The sequence below is a fragment of the Solanum tuberosum genome, unplaced genomic scaffold (assembly GCF_000226075.1).
Source record: "Solanum tuberosum cultivar DM 1-3 516 R44 unplaced genomic scaffold, SolTub_3.0 scf00115, whole genome shotgun sequence".
Lineage (NCBI taxonomy): Eukaryota > Viridiplantae > Streptophyta > Magnoliopsida > Solanales > Solanaceae > Solanum > Solanum tuberosum.
Window position 1 is genome coordinate 1,584,559 of NW_006239044.1, and position 6,149 is coordinate 1,590,707.

The following is a 6,149-nucleotide window of genomic DNA, read 5'->3' on the forward strand; positions in this document are numbered from 1 at the left end:
AATCACTAATTACCCGGATTACTAACAATTCTAACAGCCCTAGATCATACCCATGATCCCAATACCCAAATTAGGGCTTTTTCCACCATAATTCTCAGATCAAAACTCTCCCCCATCGATATTTACCCATTAGATTACGTTTTACGGATCGAAAAATGGATTCAGAGAGTTAAAACCTTACCTTTAGCCTTAAAGATGGTGGAAAACTATCAAGAATCGCATGGGGTTCGTCTCCTTACTCTCAAAGTCGAAAATTGCAGAATAAAGACGTTTTGGAGTTTATTTCCGACTTAAGTCGTGTCGGGCCCGCCACATCGGTCCCCACCCCGCTACAGCGGCCTCGCCCTCGCGATAGAAATCACCGCCAAAGCGGCTTGCACGAAACAATGAGCTATTTTAATAATTCGAAGACCCCCATTTCACAACACACCTTCAACCAACGATACTCAGAAACTAGTCGTTCACGCTAAGACCAATTTCGGGAGTTTTACTCACCCGAATTTAATTCTGTAAAGTCGTACGGATTCCTTAACGACTTATCTATCTACTCATGTGATCAAATTCATAATTAAATCACCCAATTGTTACCAAATTTCCCTAGACTTTAATGACTCTAATTTCGTCCAAATCTGGACTAGGTTGGAAAATCTCAAGATACTACGAAAAAGTTTTTCGGCCCAAAATTTTTCCCCGTTGGCTTTTCTATAACGACGGAACCCGGTCGTTATAGATAGAAGGGGAAAAAATGAAGCATACTTAGAGATTATGTTTGCTAGATTTTATTTTATTTTTTACTTTGACTTGTATTAGTAACTTAGTTACTTTTGCTAGAGTTTTTAAAATTTTCGTTTGTATAAATAATTTAGCTAACTGTATTGTCAATGCTAATCATTTGATTCTTTACTTTTCTACTTTTTCTTTGGTATGAAGCGCAATTAATATAATATCCCATTTCAACAACAGCAACAAAAAAAATTATGATGATTAGGGGTTTCATTTTTATTATACTTGCAAAAAAGTAATTGAAAAATAAATATTAGTTTCATGATGTCATTTGTTTTTGGTATGTAACAATTTGTTTTTGTCACCGTTCTTTTTTGTTTGAAATGTATTTATAAATTTTATACAATCACCGATTATTGTATTTTTTTGTTCATTTTTTATATTTTTACCCACTATTTTCTTTTATTTATTTTACAAATAAAATCAATGCATAATTATTAATACATTTAATGTCTAATAAAATTATACATTTGAATTATTTATAACTCATGTCTCTTCATCTTACTTGTAACTTCTAATATTAAATATTATTCATAATTTTTGTATGTTTCATTTTTCATATTTCTTATAAATATTCAACTTATGTTTAAAAATTTATAATAAGAAAATGTAATAATAAAGATATAATAATTTGTTTTTTTACGAAATCAGAGTTTGTATAGAAAATTAGTACTCCTACAAAAGATAGAGGAGATTAAAACATACACAATATTTTCAACGTAATACAATATATTGTTATTTCAAAATATTACCTCTTATTCCATTTACTTCACTATGGTGAATATTTTGTTTTACTATATACATCTGAATAGTTTGCACTTAAAAACAATGAAAAATATAATAATCTATTTTTTATGTTTAAAAAAAATGAAAAAGCATATAATATCACAGATGAAGAGAAATATCAATATTAACTTATATATTCGATACTAACCTAAATATAAACATTAATATTATTATCTTATAAATATTTCATATAGCCACGCGAAGCGCGGATAATTTTCCTAGTTTATGATACATATGGATTCTGCTCTCAAACAAAATAAGTTACATAAATAATAATGTATCTTGCACTATTTTTTTAGGCATGATACGTAAATTCGAATTTATACTAAAGGTATCTGATACATAACAATTATCAAATAGTAATGTATCGATCTCAAACCTAACATCTTATGAGCAATAATTTCTTATTTAATGTATCTAATAGAAATACAACACATATCAATTTAAACAAGATACATAAATAGTATTGATTTTGTTCCTTGCAATGCTTTTCTGTGAATTTTTGTGATGGAAGAGGACAAAGGATTCAAATTTCAAAATTGATCAAACAATAACAATTTCCCACATCGCGTTAATATTATACTAATATAATTATAATGTTGGAGATGGTATATATATGTGTAGTAGAAACTTACAACAATGACGATTAATTAGTCGATGGTGATTGTGGATATAATGATAATGAAAATTGTCCTCACCAAAATACCTATTAATAATATTAAGATTTTATTCAAAATCCTAATATTAAAATCTATGTAAAATTCCATTAAATACAAATAAATGATGCCTAGCCAAAACACCTCTTAATATTTAGGAGCATTAAACATCAATTACTTTGGACCGAAAGGAGTAATAATTATTGTTAGTTCTTTGTATTTTTCACGATTAACAATTTAACATGCACAATCTTTTGTTATTTGCATTCTGGGTTTTTTTTTTGTTGATAATTTACACCTTAATAGCCTAATTTATTATAAAAAAAAAAACTATATAAAAAATACATTTTTAACTATTTCACGAAGGCATAAGCATATACTAAATTATCATAAAGATTATGATAAAGTGATAACTACTTCTTTATCTTCAATGAGAGATCTAGCGTCCGAATTCCGTTGAATATGAAATCTTCTTTGAAGAGACTTTACCCATATAGTAAAAAAAATAATCGATCCTATGCAAATCCAAATTTGATAGGAAAGGCTTTACCCTACCTAAGTACGTTCGATTCACGAGATATATAGAAAATGTCCTATTTTATTTATAGTTGTCCTATTTTGTGAAACATGTGTTAAAGATAGAAGAAGGACTTACAAATAACAAAAATACTTGGGTGAGTAGATCTAACAGGGTTAGAACTTAAGATTAATTGATTCCGAACAGCTATCAAATTCACTGTTCATCTTAATTATTATATTCTCAATAAAATATTTATATATATTTATGAATATTCTATACAAATATAAAGTCTAAGCAAAAATTAGTGGTATCATGAAAGATGATTGCTAAGAATAATAAATATCCAAACTATAACTTTTACTTTGAGGCCTATTTATTGCCTTGCTATTTATTATAAAATAATACTTCTTTTTCAATTTTTGTACCACTCTTTTCTTCTTGAGATTCAAGCTATATGAACTTTGAGACTGTGGTACATTATAAATTATGTTTTTCTTCTTCAGAATATTAACATCACGATCAAAATCATCGTAAGTGGCTCTCACACTAACCCTCCGATGGGAGAACCATTACCTCAACTAACCCATCAACCACTTTAAGAAGCAAAATAGAATATAGAACACTAAGAAATACAGTCTGAAAACAATAAGGGGGCAAGCTGCCATAAACTCAACCCATAATCAAAATCCACTATGAGGAATATGAAAGTCATAGTACCAAAACTCTAAGTAGCTGAATAAGGGGATGCAACCCCAACTAAGAAAACAATAAACTAAACTCTATGAAATATCTAAGTCCAAAAAGATGGACAAAGAAATGGAGAAGAGCCTATGGCAGCCCGAAAGAGTAGATCACATTTGGATTCAAAGGTCATGTGTCTCTCAACTGAGGTATCATATTAGCTGCTTGAATATGCCATGTACTCCACAAGAAAAGAGCAAGTGCAGAATTAGAACACAATCACCATGTACGGGTAGGATCATATGGTTAGTTCCAAGGATATAAATGTAAACAAGTAACCATGATATAGTAATACAGGTCAACACATATATCAACAATCACAATAGACATAGACTCTTATTCACAATATCCTGAATTAACCAATGCATGAAACATGTCCCACATGATCACAACAATACATATCTAGTCCTCTCATGGAACCTATACACAAATTGTCAGTGTATCAGCGCGGTACCCGAGCCAACCATTATTCATGCCAAGCATGGTATTCAAGCCAACTATTAGTATCCTATATCAGCGTGGTACCCGAGCCAACCAGTAATCACAAATATCATGCGCAATTACAATTACAATCACACTTGAAACCAATAGTAAACAAACATGTTCATGCATACATTACATAACTAGAAAACACATAACTATAACCTACCTCGAATCAAACCTTGGAAACTCTAAAGCACCTGAGCTTTCCCTCTTTGTAATTCCTTGGCTTGTTCTTGGTCTAAATAATAAATAAAACACAATAATCACTCAATAATGGCCTAACAATACCGAATTATAAACAAATCCTAAACCCTAGGCCATTCCCATGATCATCTTACCTAAAAAGGGTTCTTTCCACCATTCATGCAAGTTAAAACCCTTCCTCAAGACTAACAACCTAGATTTTAAGTCTTACGAATCAAAATACAAGTTGAAGAAGTAATTGACTTACCTTTACCAAAAATATTGGTGGAAAAACTAAAAGAAACTGCCCTAAATCGTCTTTCTTTCTCCCAAGGATGAGGTTGTAGAAAATAAGAGGTTTTCGGACTTTTCTAAATTAAATTCTGACTTACCCTTCTATAGCAGCTCAATCCGCTATAGCGAGAATTTATTCATCCCGTTATAGTGGCGGACCCTCGCTATAGAGGCGCAAGATCCCCTTTAGTGACTTTAATGGGATGGAAACTCATAATTCTTTTCAAAAGTGCCTATTTAACAATGCACCTTCGAACCTTGGTGTTCTAAACTAACCCCTTTCACGCAAATTTTGATATCGAGAGTTTTACTTATCCGAATTTGATTATGAAAAGCACTACAAATTCCTTAATGTCTTAGATATTAGGAAATGTGACCAAAGCTTAAACATATCACTCAACTCATTCCCTGATCACCGTAGACCTCAACTCACTCAGATTTCATCTAAGACTAGCCTAGCCTAAGAATTTTAATGTCACTATTTATAAAGTTTTCTAACCCAAATCTTTCACCAATGGTATACCCATAACAATCCGGAAGGGTCATTACAATAGATACCAATTTATCCATCACTCGATCCCGAGAGATCAAACAAGAAACTTGGCTAAGTCAGAAAAATATAGTACATGAAGCCTCAAACAAGTGAGGATACTTGTTCCACATGTCCCTCTTTGTTTCCCATGTAGCTTTCTCAACTGGACGACACTTCTACTAAACCTTCACTGATTTGATCACTTTGGTTCTCAGCTTCCAGACAACCCGAACAAGAATCACAATAGGTTCCTCTTCATACTGCAAGTCCTTGTCCAATACTATCGAATCCCACTTGATGATATAATCTCCATCCCCATGGTACTTCCTCAGTATAGACACATGATAAATTGGATGAACCCCAGACAAGTTGGGTGACAGTGCTAACTTGTAAGCCACTGGCCCCACACTGTCAAAAACCTCAAATGGACCAATGTAATGAGGGATAAGTTTGTCCTTCTTGCCAAACCTCATGACTCCCTTCATTGGTGACACTTGTAACAAAATTTGTTCACCGGTTTGGAAAGCCATAAAAGAAAGTAAAATCAACTTGGTACTTGGGCCTTCCCTTTTTGGTAAGTCTCTGATCCCACACAATCTAATCAAATAAAGAATCTCAATAAGAAAACATAAACAACAACACCTATAAAGTTGATTTTGAAAATCGGGTACAAATCGACCTAAAAATCATTCACGAGGGCTAGGATTAAATATGGAATTTTGTATAAGATCAAAATAATCAATGCATTTGGGATTCATAAGTAAAAATGAATTGAAAATGAGTTGAAACCATTCTTGAAACTCCAATTTGTTCAAAACATAACTTAATGAAAAAGGCCCTAAAAACTTGAGTTCAAATTAATGATTTGATGCTAAAATAATGAAGAAGTAAATGGGTAATGAAGGGTTTAATATTAAAACCACTCACCCAACTGATTAACTTGAAGAATCTTCTCTTTAAAATCGCCTCCCAAGAGTTCTCAAAGTCCAAAAATGATGAAATGGGAAAGAAACCCCGATTTTTAAAGTCATTAAAATGCCAGGTAAACTGGTCTCCGCTAACTCGGTTTCCCTTCCATAATCGCAAACCACACGAACTAACCCTTCGTGAACGCGGCCTCAACTCTCCGAACGCGAAGGTCTACACTTCGACCCTTTGCAATCGTGCCCAA